Source organism: Dermacentor silvarum, chromosome 4 (genome assembly GCF_013339745.2).
Source record: "Dermacentor silvarum isolate Dsil-2018 chromosome 4, BIME_Dsil_1.4, whole genome shotgun sequence".
Classification (NCBI taxonomy): Eukaryota; Metazoa; Arthropoda; class Arachnida; order Ixodida; family Ixodidae; genus Dermacentor; species Dermacentor silvarum.
The window spans coordinates 230,496,125-230,511,914 of record NC_051157.2 but is presented as its reverse complement, the minus strand read 5'-3'; the positions used below and the strand labels follow the sequence as shown (position 1 = coordinate 230,511,914).

The window sequence follows — 15,790 nt, the reverse complement described above, 5'->3', positions numbered from 1 at the left end:
GTAGCAGTGACAAATTCGCAAGCCTGCCACGATACGGGCCAGGCTACGATCCAGGACGTAATTCCGGCCCAGCCACCGATACTTGAGAGTCGCAGAGATGGAGTTGGAGCGGTTGGCGGCAGTAGCAAAGGATTTAATATGAAAAAAAGCGGGAAAAGCGTAAGGCACACAAAACTAAAGACATAGCTCACTCAGCTAAAATATTCACTTAACCATTAATTTCCAATCGTATACAAAACTACCCAAAAAATGCTCATGTAAACAAGGAACGGCTATGCACTCTATCTCGTAACAGTGGACTGTCTCAGAGCCTAGCTCCGTCTTAAAGTCTCTAGGTCAGTATTAGCCCCGACTCATATTAAAGTCTGGCCACCATAGACTCGGCCTAACTGCGCCGCAATGCAGAAATGCTGGTTCTTACGGACCGTCGGTTTGAAGCTCTCAGCGTCGGTTTGAAGCAGCTCAGCAGTTAACCGCTGAGGGTTAACCACTGAGTTATCAGAGCCTACTACCATGACATTGCGATGGCACTTTTAACGGACTGTGCAAGTTGTGTAACACCTTTGTTTGCCGTGAAACGCAAGAAATCCAGGCTGACCGACTTCTGGAAATAAAACTTCCAGTAAGTGCAAGCTTGCCAAGCTTGCTGAATGTCATAAATATGCAGCAAAATTGTGATAATTCAAGCCGCTTCATTCGGCGGTGCATGTGCAGCAAAATGAGTGTTTCGCGATCGGCCGGGCACGCACGTTGGGTTAGGCATCAGCCGCAATGTACGAAAAATGCTGTAACAGCGGCGCAAAATGAATTCTTTCGTGAAGTTGACACTTCACTGACCACCTTCGGTACGTCGAAACCTTTGCCCCCGAAGTCATCACAAAGATGTCCCGGACGATGGTTTCGGTTTCATTCGCAGCTTTGCCGTTTGGAGTACGTATTGTCACGTGCCTTGTGAGAGAACGGGCGACGCGACGTTTATTGAGGGTAGCGGCTCCTGAAAAGCATGGCGCTGGGGGCTGGCTATCGAGCGGGCGGAGAAGCACGCGCACTTCTTTCTTCTTGTCCGTGCCTGCCTCTTAGCACTGTACCCACTACTGCTGGTGGCATTTCCCCCCTTCCTCAGAAAGAGCATCGGCTCGATGCTCAAGAAGCGGTGTTAGAAAAGGAGGGGGAAACAGCATGGGCAAGGCAGGTGCTCGTGCAAAGGACACAATCACAGCTAGAGGAAAAACAAAAGCACAGCAACAGGGAATCGCGACAGGTACAGTTTCAAGAAACAGAGAGGTTGCAAACAGTAGCGTAAGTAGAAAGATGAATAAAAAATAATAATCACGAACGCGCAACATATGGTTTCATGCGCACAACGTGAACTACGTCAGGGCGAGGTTGTTGTCTACGCCGTGTTTGCGCCGCACTGTCTGGAACAACTTCGTAGTTCACGTCACTAATGCGGCGCAGCACTTTGTATGGGCCAAAATACCAGCTAATCAACTTTTCACAAAGGCCACGGCGGCGAACAGGGGTCCACACCCACACTTGGTCTCCTGGACTGTAGCGCACTTGCCGGCGACGGATGTTATAGCGCCGTGCATCTGCATGTTGCTGCTCACCGATGTGCAGCCGCGCGAGCTGGCGGGCTTCCTCAGCGCGCTCAGCAAATTCTTCGGCGTCAGTCGTTGGGTGCTCGGTGTCGTGACACGGAAGCATAGCGTCCAGCATCATCTGTACTTCGCGGCCGCAAACGAGGCGAAATGGTGCGAACCGCGTCGTCTCTTGTACGGCGGTATTATACGCGAAGGTCACGTAAGGCAAGACGCGATCCCATGTTTTGTGCTGGACGTCGATGTACATAGAGATCATATCTGTGATGGTCTTGTTTAATCACTCCGTAAGTCCATCGGACTGCGGATGGTAAGCAGTCGTCTTTCGATGCCTGGCGTTGCTCAATTGAAAAATTTCGTCCATGAGCTGTGCCGTGAACGCCGTTCCTCTGTCTGTGATTACAATGGATGGGGCACCATGACGCAATACAATGTGGCACATGAAGAACTGTGCTACCTCAGAAGCCGTGGCTCGTGGGAGCGCCTCCGTCTCGGCATAGCGCATTAAATAGTCAGTGGCGACGATCACCCACTTGTTGCCGTCGGTTGACAGGGGAAAAGGCCCAAGGATGTCCAAGCCGACTTGGTCGAATGGCTTATGAGGTGGTTCGATGGGTTGCAATAACCCGGCGGGCTTCAGGGGTGGTGACTTTCGTCGCTGACATTCACGGCAGCCTTTAACATACTGTTTTAGGCTTGCCGCAAGCCCGGGCCAGTAATACATCTCGCGCACTCTAGCAAGCGTTCGTGAGGAGCCGAGGTAGCCAGATGTAGGCTCGTCATGGCAAGCGAAAAGAATATCGTCCCGCAAGTCTTTGGGAGCTACTAGAAGGTAGGCTCGGTCATTCGGGCGGGAGTTCTTCTTGTAGAGCAGATTGTCTCGTAGACAGAAGGACGTCAAGATGCGACGTAGATGGCGTGGTATGGATGTGTGACGGCCCTCGAAGTGGTCGATGAGAGGTTGAATTTCAGCGTCGTCACGCTGCCATTTGACCAAGTCCGACGTAGTAAGGGCGCCCAGGAAGCCATCGTCGTCCTCTGGCTGTCGACTGACAGATTCGGCGGGAGCACGCGACAACGTGTCGGCGTCTTCGTGCTTGCGGCCAGACTTATAAACTATAGTGACGTCAAATTCCTGTAGCTGCAAGCTCCATCGTGCCAGTCGGCCTGAAAGGTCGCGTATGTTCGCCAACCAACATAGAGCATGGTGGTCTGTCACCACTATAAAGGCACGGCCGTAGAGATAAGGGCGAAACTTCGTGATCGCCCAGACGACCGCGAGACACTCTTTTTCTGTGGTAGAGTAGTTCGCCTCGGCACGGGACAGTGAGTGGCTAGCATAAGCTATTACTCTTTCAAGGCCGTCTTGACGTTGGACGAGTACTGCGTCAAGGCCGATGTTACTGGAGTCAGTATGCACCTCGGTGTCAGCCTCTTCGTCAAAATGAGCCAGGACGGGTGCTGACTGCATGCGTTGTCGTAGTTCAGCGAAGGCCGCCTGTTGCTCATGCGTCCAGGCAAATGGCGTGTCATCCCTGGTAAGGCGAGTCAGGGGTTCCGCAATCTGCGAAAAGTTGTCGATGAAGCGGCGATAATACGCACACAAGCCCTGGAAGCGTCGGACGGCCTTCTTGTCGGCAGGAGGAGGAAAAGCTGCTACAGCGGCAAGTTTGTCGGGATCGGGTCGAACTCCTTTGGCGCTGACGACGTGTCCGAGAAACTTGAGCTCTTCATAACCGAAGTGACACTTTTCTGGTTTAAGCGTGAGATTAGCCGATCGGAGCGCTTCTAGCACATGCCGCAGGCGATGAAGATGTTGCTCAAATGTTTCAGAAAAGACAACTATGTCGTCAAGATACACAAGGCAAGTCTGCCACTTCAATCCAGCGAGGACAGTATCCATCATTCGCTGGAAGGTTGCTGGGGCAGAACACAAACCAAAAGGGAGCACTCGAAATTCGTAAAGGCCGTCGGGAGTCACAAAGGCAGTTTTCTCGCGGTCTCGTTCGTCGACCTCGCTCTGCCAGTATCCTCTTTTCAAATCGAGTGACGAAAAGTACTGGGCACGCCGCAGTCTATCTAACGAGTCGTCGATACGCGGCAGTGGGTACACGTCCTTTTTAGTTACGTTGTTGAGCTTCCAGTAGTCGACGCAAAAGCGTAGCGTTCCGTCTTTCTTTTTCACAAGAACGACCGGGGACGACCATGAGCTGTTAGAAGGTTCAATCACGCCGTCTTCAAGCATCTCTTGTACTTGCGTACGAATCGCTTCACGTTCCTTTGCCGACACGCGGTAGGGCTGCTGGCGTATCGGGCGTGCGTCGTCGCATGTGATGATCCTGTGCCTTGTAACTGAAGTCTGGCGTACCTTAGACGAGCTTGCGAAGCATGCCCTGAATTCAAGCAAGAGCTCATGCAGTGCCGCCTGTTTGTCTGGAGATAACTCTGAATTAATGTCGACGTTGCCCAGTGACTTGTCAGCCATCCTCACTGGTTCAGGGGTAAAACATTCAGCAACGTGCTCTATTTCCTCGGCAAACGCTATCGAAGTACCGCGGAACAGGTGTCGATGCTCGTTACTCAAGTTGGTGACAAGCAACTGAGAACGGCCATCACTAAGCTGTAGCACACTTCTAGCAGCACAAACACCTTGCATCAGTAGATGCGATAAGTTACTTTCAGCGACCACTTCACCTTCGCGCATTCCACCGCACATCACTTCGACTAGGACACTGGTTTGCGGAGGAAGCGTAACACATTCAGTGGAGACACGAAGGGCGTCGTCTCGACGCTTGTGGTCGTACCCGTCGAGTGCTCGGTCTGCTGAGAAGGTGACTACACCTCCCCGTAGGTCAATAACAGCGCCGTATTCTCGGAGAAAATCAACCCCGAGAAAGACGTCACGGGAGCATACGCGTAGGACAAGGCAGCTCGCCACGAATGTCGATCCTCGAATCCAAACTCTTGTCGTGCAGGTTCCCAGTGGAGTAACGACGTGACCACCAGCCGTACGAATCTGTGAGCCATTCCAAGGGGTAATTACTTTCTTCAGCAACTTCGCCAGCTTCCCATGCATGACGCCAGCATCATGCGTCGATCGTCGGCGTAATATACCGGTTGCTCCTGTGGAACCACAGCGGGAGGAGCGGCGGAGGGAAACGCTGGAGGCGCGGGTCGTTCTGTGATGTATGGTACCGGTTGTGCAGATGAAAGCGTAACCGGATGAGCCGCGTGAACTAACAGCGGGGTTGGTGCAGGGAGTCTCAGGGCTTCCGCGTAGGTCGCACGGCGGTGTTCAGTAGGTGCAGGCGCGGTGTAAGGCAGAGGACAGGTCGACCGGAGCGCTTGGTGAACTTCATCTTTGACGACACTCTCAATAGAGCTCACCACTGCTTGTGACGTGCCGAAAGCCTTCTGTATTTCTTCGTGCACGACAGTGCGGATTAGTTCGCGAAGGTGGTCATCGTTGCTTCGGGTGGCCGTGAAAATAACGGTGGTGGATGTCACATTCACTTGCCGCTCATAGAAATTTGATCGTTGCTGCAGCATCTTCTCCATACTTACAGCTTCAGATAAAAATTCGGCGACAGTCTTCGGAGGGCTCCGCACAAGACCAGCGAAGAGCTGCTCCTTCACTCCTCGCATCAGGTGACGCAACTTCTTGTCCTCGGTCATTCCCGAGTCTGCTCGTCTGAAGAGGTGCGTCATATCTTCGACGAACGTGGTAACACTTTCGTTGGCAAGCTGAACGCGGACCTGGATTGCTCGTTCGGCTCGTTCGCGGCGATCAGCACTGGCGTAGGCGTCTAGTAACTGACGGAGGAACTCAGGCCACGATGTCAGTTGCTGCTCACGGTTTTGGAACCATGTGAGCGCGCCGTCTTCCAGGCAAAAGTAGACACATTGAAATTTATTTGTGTCGTCCCATTCATTGTATTCGGCCACGCGCTCGAAGTCGGCCATCCAGTCTTCGACGTCTTCGAAGGCCTTGCCATGGAACGACTTTGGAACCCGTGGATTTTGAAGCGTGTACCGGTTCGTCACTGCGGCGCCTTCCATACCGGTTGAGATGGTCTGAAGCGCTGCGGGGTCTTCAGGAGGCAGTCCCCGGATCCTGCGGCTGGCCCGGTGGATCGGCGTATCGATTGGCATGGGGGTAGTGGTTCCACTGCCAGAAGGGGTCTGCGACATGGGTGAGGAATACCCCGCACCTCCACCACTTTGTCACGTGCCTTGTGAGAGAACGGGCGACGCGACGTTTATTGAGGGTAGCGGCTCCTGAAAAGCACGGCGCTGGGGGCTGGCTATCAAGCGGGCGGAGAAGCACGCGCACTTTATTCTTGTCCGTGCCTGCCTCTTAGCACTGTACCCACTACTGCTGGTGGCAGTATATACATACTAATTTCGCACTAACGAAATTTTTAGTGTGTCCCGTGAATTTCATTATAGGGGGACTCGACTGTACAAGATTGAGCGCTCTGACAGTAAGCTTTCCGTTGCATTAAAGAAGAAAATAAGTACCACAGAAATTGTGCCTCTAAAGTATGAAGGCACTTCGCTTCCTTTTCAAAAGAAATGCAGAATGTGCTATGATTAGAAAAAATTTTTGCAGGGCAGGCCATGTCTAGATTATTGTGGATCAAACGCTCTGACCAGTGATTTTGCTAAACCTGCCGACTACATAACGAGAGAAGACTATGCTGCAATGATGAAATAATTGGGAGATGTGCACAGCCATGAAAGGCGCGCTTATTCGCGTGAAGATGCACATGTGCACAGACCACCTACACCACAATATGCAAGAGATCGCAAGGCTCTCATCTTCCTGGAACACGCCGATTCTCCTAGCCGGTTGCGAGTATCATGTCACTTACAGCCTACCTGCCAACCTGTGAACTTAAAAATTCATAAAATTCCTGCAAGCATGACATAAATGGGGGCAGACAGCAAGCATTTTTTTTTTCTAAGTTTGCTCTAAGCAGACACTTTTTGTGGGATACATACGCACTTTATTAACGATGATTTACCTTTAGACGCAGCACACAAGCAGCAGCAAACAGCAGACCCACAAGCAGTACATTGTTTTCATATCAGCAACTTTGCTGTAGCCAATTTGATTTGTTTCAGGAACTTGTCTGAATAAAATTGTTGCCCTTCTAGGGGCAAATGGAATCCTGGGCTACCACAAGAGGGCGGCAAATGTGCCATTACAATTTTTAATACGCTTCTGTGTGCTTACAACCTTGCACCGCTCCACCTTTCAGCATTTTTCGTAAAGCTGGACAACATTCATAAAGTAGTAGAACGACCCCAAATACGCAAACCTTACAAAGAATTTGCGAGAGTTGGCAAGTATGTTTACAGGAATAAAACATAATTGCCGTTTTCATGGGGATTTTACTAAATACAGTGTAGACCGCTTATAATGTAAGTCGCCGGAGTCGCGAATATCCGCACTATAAGCGGTACCGCACTATAACCAAAGCAACAATTTTCAAGGCCCGCACATATGCAAAACATGTGCACCGAGCCGCCACGCGTATGAGACAGTCGAGGAATGCGGCTAGAATGTTTGCATTCAATTTACAGTCAAATCTCATTAATTCGAACCAACTCACATGGCGGCGCCTCCGACCGGCATTGCTCCGGCACCGCCATGGAGTAAAAGCTTAGGAGAGACCCCTTAATGTCGCGCGCGAACAAAAAAAAAATGCGGCGAAAATTTCACCTTCTCTCAAATGGCAAGGTCACCGATTCTGCGTTGCGCTGGAACATGCGTGTACGTGCCGACGTCTCAGCCACGCTACCGTAGCCACGCGTAGAAAATGTCATTGAACCCTTCTTTCTCCTTTATGCTTCGTCTACTTTCTAGTCACGTGTTGACCTTGCACGCTGTGGCTACGGCGCAGAGGGAAGCAGCGGCGCTGTCCCAGGCCGGCCAACGAAACTGCTTACGCCAGTAAACGCCCGCTTCCCGATAACGGCAGAAAACGAAACTTCGGGGAGCTGGCGCCGGGCCGGCTGGAGCGGCGGAGCCTGCACGACAGCGGGCGCACACGGTGACAGTCGAAAGTGAGGGAGCTACGAGGGAGGGCGAGGGGAGCCACCGAAGCGGCGGAGTTGCCGAGGCAAAATCCGCTTCCCTGCCGCCCTCCTCCCTCACATTCCACGGTCTCTGCGTGCGCCCTTTGCCGTGCTGTGCCGGCACCGCCCGCTCCCTGAAGTTTCGTCTACTGCCGTTATCGTGAAGCGAGCGTTGGCCGGCATTGGCAGTTTCGTGGCCCTCGCTCGCTATGCACGCCGTGATATTTCACAACTCGCACTCAAGATTCCGGTTTCAGCCTCACTGGCTGTTCGTTCGCACCACGTGCCCTTCTCCTCCACTTCGTCTCTCTTTCTTCCTCGAGCAGTCCTTGGGGCGCCCGTTTGAGGGGAGCGTTCGCTGTCTCCGCTGACTTGCATACTCCCAGGCAGCCGCACTGTAACCGGTATTTTGTTTCACGCAACTGCACTATAAGCGATACGTGTATACATAGAGTGCTATGGGAAAATTAATGGGAGTCTGAAAAGACCGCACTATATCTGGTCCTGCACTATAAGTGGTTACGTTATAAGTGGTCTATACTGTATAAAAGCAAAAGTAACGGACTGGTTCATCACATCAGGTGTGTTGATGCAAAAAAACATCTTTTCCCCCGCATTCACAATTTCATACCTGCCAGCCTGAGAACCTCATAATTCTGGAGATTTGCGAGCTAAGGAGGAAGGGGAGGAAAGAAGGGGGGGGGGATCACGGCAATGACAAAGAAACACATTTTACTATCTTTTTTTCTTGGGCTAAGGCAACATCTGAAACAGCTCTGAATGACTGCCAGTACAGTTATTAGATGTCTTAGTGCTCGTACTGTGGCCGACAATGGCACGCTCGTGTGTATAATTAAAGAACATGCACTATTTCCTGTGAACATGCTCTGCCGTATAACACAGCTGTACTGCGGAAAGGCTTAACTTATGGTTCCAGCCATTATGCAATGCATATTAGGTGTTTGCCTCGCATGCACTCCCCTACGCATGACTCGATCTGAAGCAAACCAAGCTAGGTGTACACTGTCTACACACATACGGCTGAGATTTACAACAGACTTCGGCTACAATGCAGCTGTGCTGCATGACTTTTATCACTGTTTTTCAGGAGATTCAAGGTTGTGTCCATACAATCGGAAGGACTGGTCGAAATTCAGGAGTCTCCCGGACAGATGGGGAGAGTTATGCACACTCATTCTTCCAGTCAACAAGATCCAACCTACCTTGATTTGAGCACACAGCAAGCATTCATGAGGGCCATTGCACTGCCCACATTCTGGTTGGGCGCAGTCGTCTGGCACCCCTGCACAAGACAGCAGCTAGTTGTTGCAAGAATGTTGCCGTGAGGTCACTCAAACCTTTCTTGTGTAATTTGCGCATTCAGACAACATAAGAAGTTGTTGTTGCCCCGATTCAGTCTACATAAATTCATAAGTGGTGTCCACATGGAATACTTATTCTGGGGGTCCACAATGCCAGGATCTACAATGCACCAGAAGTGCACCTGGACAGGGATGGAGCCTTACAAAATCATCTACTCAGGTTACACTTCCCTTCCAACGGGGAGGCCTCTCTCATGTGAACACAAGCCACAGCAACGGCAATCCATATTATGCAGTAATACAAACACAAGCTTTTGCATCATTAGTAGAACACCCCCTCACTGACTAACGTCAAAACTTCACATTTTGTTTTTGGTGAGCTTTTAAATGCTTCTGTCTGTATTAAGCGATTTTTTGCGAATTTTTCAACAATTAAATTATCATAAAAGACCACACTACATGAACTTCGTGTGATGTCTTTGAGATCACTAGCTTTCAATGTAATGGCCTGATCTCATCTTATACATGAGGTTGTGCAACTATTTCATGGTTTGCTCAGAGCTTCGTGCACATAAAATGGGATGAGGATGTGTGCATGAACCAGTGCAGATTAAGCAAATCGGTTTATTTTATTCACTTATTGCTTGTATTAGGTAGAAAGACACATAATATATGTACAATACTCCGACAATTGCAATAGGTGCAAGAACACCTATAGTTGTTTCTACTCCAATTATATGTCAATCTATCATCGTAAATTCATTGTATGGCAAGATTAGTCTCATTTAGCCTGTAATTTCTACTATCATATTGTTCTCAGAATGTTACAAATAGAGAGAAGTGTTTAAGGTATCAAGGATAATGAACTATGGTGTTAGTTCACACAAATCTTATCCAGACTGAGGAACACACATACTCAAAAGTGCTGAGTTATTTACGCACAGGAAATCACATAAAGGATTGAATTCATTGCAAAGGTAAAACAAGCCTGCTCAAAAATAAAAGTATGGCAGAGCTCATCTCGCGATAACTATGGTGTGAACATGGCAAACCTTGCAAGTGTAGGGGCCTGCAGCAGACAGGAAAGTCGCAGAATGGGGCACACCTCAAGGCACGTGATAGCGGGGCTTCCTTTCGGTGTCCTGCACAGACAGCAGATCTGTGTTTCCAGCACGCAATCGTTGCTGACATAGTAATAGACAGGCCCTTCGCAAACCATACAGCACTTGCTGAGAAGAATAAGAAATGTATCTTTCCAGAATGCGTGCAGAACGTCGAGCAGTGACTTTCTGGAAGTTCTCAGTCTTTACCTTTGATCTACTTTTATACAGTGGGATGGCGGCCATATCTGCAAAAACAGGGAATATGTATAGAATCCTGTACCACCCTCATTCTCAGTGATTTGTCTTTAGCACAACTTTACAAGGGCCTTAGGTGCCGCCTTGCCAAATTAAATGTAATTAAGGCTTTTAGGTACATAGATGACTTCTTAATATTCCTTTACTGCAGCTAGACTCATTTGAATCACTAGCCAATAACACACTAACCTTCGTACGTGCAGGCTTAGCACCACTAGAAACAGCCCACGAGATGCCGTCAGGTAACAGTATTAGATTCCTTGACACTAGACTTTTATTTCAGGACGAACAGGTTTACTCGAAGTACGAACCACACGGGAATAAGCCACTGCTTCTGTACGACTCTCCTCATTCAAAACTAGTTGAGAGGGGCATTGCAGAATCGTGTCTTTATATCGCATTGTGTAAGTCTTGTCCTGAACTAACGGCTGCTATCTTCAATGAACAAACCCTCCCTCTGACTGCTCCTGGGTACCCCACTCATGTCGGTGTCGTCGAAGGCATCCAAAATGAAAGTCGTCAAAACTGCCCGATGCCTTGCGGGCTTCTGCTGGTAAGCAGAAGTTTGCGGTGATTCCGTACATTCACGGCTTGTCACATCGACTAAAAAAACATTGAGCAATAGGTGGTTCAAGTTGTTTTATCTGCTCCTGACAAGCTTCAAAAAATACGCAGAATGACCAATCCTGGCACCTCGCACAAGCTTGGGTGCAATAATAAACACAAGGACAAGTTCGTCAAATGTGCAGAATCGATTGTGTATAGTATACTGATTTTTTATGGCGAGACTTGTATAGGTCAAAGTTGGAGGTGCGTAAATGATCGCCTCCATGAACATTGTAGAAATGTGAGGAACAAGAGTGGAGGGTTTCCTGATGTGCACTGTAGGAAGTGTGAATCTAGTGATGATCCTAGTGCTTTTTCCTGTTCCGGTCAAAGCGCAGACTCGAGTGTGAAATCGAGCTGTGTGCCAATCGATCAAGAATGCACCATCGTCACGAGAAGCAGCTGCCAACTCACACGTGAAATTATCAAGGCAGAGATGATTAATAGTTTAGGGGAGAACTGTGTGTCAAAGCCATTGATTCCTTTATCTTTGAAGTAATTACGATACTTGAGTCGTCACTGATTGTTTTGCTAGCTGCACTTGCATGATGTTCGGCCATGAAGTGCCTTTATATTACACTTTGTGGGTCTCAATAAATTGTTGCAAGTTAGCACTCATGTGTCTCCCATCTTTCACTATCCCCGTCTGGTTGTGCGCTTAAGGTTGTTAAAGCGAAGCTTTATATTGTTACGGAGCAGTGGGGCATGGTGTGTCCATAAACAAAGAAGACAATTTGGCAAGGAGAGCACGAGGCTGGTTTGGGCAGCCATCTTGTGTATCCAGCGTTGCTGCAATTTGTAAATATGTGTAAATACACCTTCGCATGACCATTTATGCCCCATGGCATTTTGGTGGAGGTGCTGGGTCTTCCCAAGAGACCACGGAGCTCCTCAGGGGTCGTCGCCTCGGTATTAACATCATGACAGAGGACGCGGGACCCCTGCGCCAGCGGTGACAACCCCAACCATTGTCTTGGCATATCCAAAAGACTCGGGAACGTTCCATGGAACCGATAATGTCGACGTTGAAGACTGAATCGCCATGTATGAGCGTGTGACTACCCACAACAGCTGGGATGCAACTGTAATGCAGGCAAACTTGATGTTCTACTTGCAAGGCACAGCGAGGATGTAGTTTGACAACCACGAAGATGAGCTTACGGACTGGGAAACATGTAAGCAGAACCTGAAGGACTCGTTTGGCCATCCACTCGGGCGGAAGAATGCCGTTAAGAAAGAACTAGCGACTCGTGCGCAAACGTCGACGGAATCGTACATCGCTTATATCCAGGACGTGCTTGCTCTGTGCCGCAAGGTTGACAGTGACATGTGCGAATTGAGCAAGGTCAGACACGTTTTGAAGGGCATTGCTGACGATGCTTTCAATCTGTTAATGAGTAGGAATTGCACGACAGTCGGCGATATTATCAAGGAGTGCCAACACTTTGAGCAAGCAAAGAGCCACGCGCTCTCCTTGAATCGTCTTCTTGTTCATGGACACACCATGCCCCACTGCTCCACAACAATATGTCTAGGCGAAATCACCTGTGTGCAAAAAATTATCATCATCAGCATTGGCTCGAGCGTCGTCTTCCGCAGCTGACTCGTTCGCGCCCCTCGGGTTGCGCTCGTGCTCACGCGCTCGTGCCACTGCTCCCGCATTCGTTGCCGTCATCTTCTTCCACAGTTGCTGCAATGCCGCTCATCATTCCAGCGTAGCACTTCGCTTCTCTTCTGTCGTCATAATAGAGAGGGCGCGTTTACGGTGGTATGAGCCATTCATTGTCTTACGTGACGGACAGAATTAATTTTCAAGCAATTAATTTTGAAGAATTGCAAACGGCAATGCGACAATGGCGGACTGCGAGCATACTGTCAGTGACGTCGTTCTCTCCGTTGCAGCCAAACGTGTGTAACCTCATAATTGAGAAATACTTTATTGAACCCTCGGATTAACCCAGTGATAAACACCGGGGCCGCACGTTTCAACTTCGCTGGTTAACCATCTTCACGGAGTGGAAGGGCCAATGAATTTTCTTGTCATGTCTTACCAACACACCCAAACAGCCGCATTATTCAGCACTATTCAGTTAAGGTACAAGGGAGGCTGATCAGAATGGAATTGAACACGAGTTTTGGACGAAACAGAGTTCAGGAGCCGTTTTCCCAAAGTCAACATGGAGCCATTGAACACCCATATGTGGGGATAATTGGGGCAGCACAAAGCTGTGCTCCCCAATTAAAACTTTGCAGTGAGTACTATCTGTTGTACACAAAACCTGTACTACTAGATCCCCAAGTTAAATTTCAGCAATCCATGTAGCTGCAGTTAAGCTCACACAATATTGGGGTTTGTGAACAGACTTTCAAAAGGACCTAGAGCAACAGCTCTGAGGCTTCATGTTCAAATGATGCCTATTGTCCGTGAGCTGTGTTCCTCGATGTGAAAACATCACCAAGCTGCATTTCCTTCCGGAGTGTTTTTCAAAGGTGTGCCACCTATTCTGTTCTTCACCAAGAGAGCTCTGCCCAGCAAATCCCCTGAGCATGCACAGCTTCGGTTTAGCTGCTGCCTGGCTTCCTATGTATGCAAAGACAGGACTATGGATCTCCAGCCTCATTCAGTTTCTACTGCAGCAGTTGACCTTTGATGCCCTCTGCCAGCCACATCACAGAAGCTGCAGGACAAGGGTGAAATTCAGGTACTGTGTGCACAATTGTGCACCCAAAGATAAAGTATCAAAAGCAAAAGTTCTGATGAAAATAATCATATTGCTACATGGCATATTGCGTGTTTCTTCTGGACGAGGCGCGCGGGCGCCTAGACGAAGAAGATGAACAGCTCGGGGCTCTCGAGCTATCGGCTGATCTGGCCAGCGCTGCAGCTATCTTTTGTAAATATACTTGTAAATAGTCTCTTGTACTTAATCCTTCGTTCGCGTAACATTTTGGTGGCGCGTGCCGTTCCCCGTCCTCGCCACGGAGCTCCGCAGCGGCCGCACCGTCCAGCTTTCCGCTATGGCTCCCGGTGACGACACCTCGTCTGCTGCTACTACTGCAACTCCAACCACAACGTACGTCACGGTTGTGCCACTCCCCGCGATCCTGGCATATTCTCCGGCCAAGATAATGTCGACGTTGATGACTGGCTAAGCATGGATGAGCTTGTTAGCCGCAACACCACTGGAACCCTACCATAATTCTAGCTAATGTCCTCTTCTACTTGGGCGGAACACCTCGTGCCTGGTTCCGGACACCGAGGAGGAGATCTCTAGCTGGCGCACGCTTTCAAGGAGAAGCTCCGCGACCTCTTAGAAATCCGACCGGTCGGCAGCAGGCTGCAGAAAAGAGCTTGCTACCCGAGTGCAGTCTTCCACTGAATCGTATGTCTCGGTACACAGGCCCATATCGAGTGCTGCGTGCCGTGACTCCAGTTACGTATGAAATCGCCCCAGTCAGTACCAGTGCCTCGTCTGCCCCGCCTTCCACAGACGTTGTGCATGTAGCACGCCTAAACCCGTACTACCCTCCTGTTCCCACTGATATTTAGACGCACCGAGACGGTGCTTCTGCCGCCGGGGATTATGCTACATGCATATTGCGTGTTTCTTCTGGACGATGCGCGCGGCGCGCCTAGACGAAGAAGCGACTGCTCGGGGCTCTCGACTATCGGCTGATCTGGCCACGCTGCAGCTATCTTTTAAATATACTTGTAAATAGTCTCTTGTACTTAATCCTTCGTTCGCGTAACAATATTGTTACGTGTGAAGGACACAGACGAAAGAGGCTATTTACAGGCTATTTACACTGGAGCCAGATAGCCAGGCCCACACTCGCTCACACCAAGAGCACAGACACACTTCATCGTCTTTCTCGCGGCGGCTCGTCTCTTGAACATCTTTCGATATCGTAATAATATTTAGACGTGTCGCATACATGTTGAAACATTCTGATTTGACATGTGCTGCAAGCTTGAATAATATGCTTAAGTGCCTTAATGAGTTAAGGCAGATGGCTGCATGCTAGCTTACGGTGTCAAAGTGCTGTCATGTTCATTCCTTTCATTGTTTTTCACTGTTTTTTTAAAACATCAGACATTTTTCAAGTGCTGGATTGATTCTTTACAAGTATGCTATACATGAAATAGTTTCCTTTTTCGGATCTGACGTTCCTGTAAAAGTTCTCCCATGGAGTCCACATTCTGTAACTGACAAAACTCCCTGAAGAACTGAATACAGTTGAACCCTGTTATAAGAGTTACGGATATAAGGACAATCGGGTATAATGGACACTATTCTCCCACATGTTGTTTTTTAAAACATCAGACATTTTTCAATGGCTGGATGATTCTTTACAAGTATGCTAGACATGAAATAGTTCCTTTTCTCGTATCTGACTTTCCGTAGAAAGTTCTGCCATGGAGTCACATTCTGTAACAGAAAAACTCCCTGAAGAACTGAATACAGTTGACCCCTGTTATAGAGTACGGATATAACGGTACAATCGGTATAAGACCCTATTCGCCCACATGGTTGTCCGCCCTCCTCTCTTCCATTATTTGATCTCTTTTGTAAGAACACCGGTATAAGAAAGGCAATTGGTTGTAAGGATAAGTTGTCCGTAATTTTGGTCAATAACCTCACTATAACTGCATTCTAACCTTACATGTGGTGCCGTCGACCACTGATTGCAGTTACATCCGTTGTGGAAGCAAAAGGAGCGACAGACGTGCGCATGTGGATCAGTCGGCAAAAAAAAAAAAAAAACGATTAAGCTACTGCAATGGTAATACTTCACAGAGAAGCACTTCAGCTTACCG

At 49.0% G+C, this 15,790-nt stretch overlaps 1 protein-coding gene across 1 annotated transcript in view; it reads right to left on the bottom strand.

Annotated features, from left to right (window-relative positions):
• LOC119451039 (zinc finger protein 800-like) overlaps positions 1-15,790 on the bottom strand; it is a 120,447-nt gene that overhangs the window by 54,114 nt on the left and 50,543 nt on the right. Inside the window, 1 exon segment of the mRNA XM_049666404.1 lies at positions 8,909-8,988. The gene's annotated coding sequence lies outside the window, so the exon portion shown is untranslated.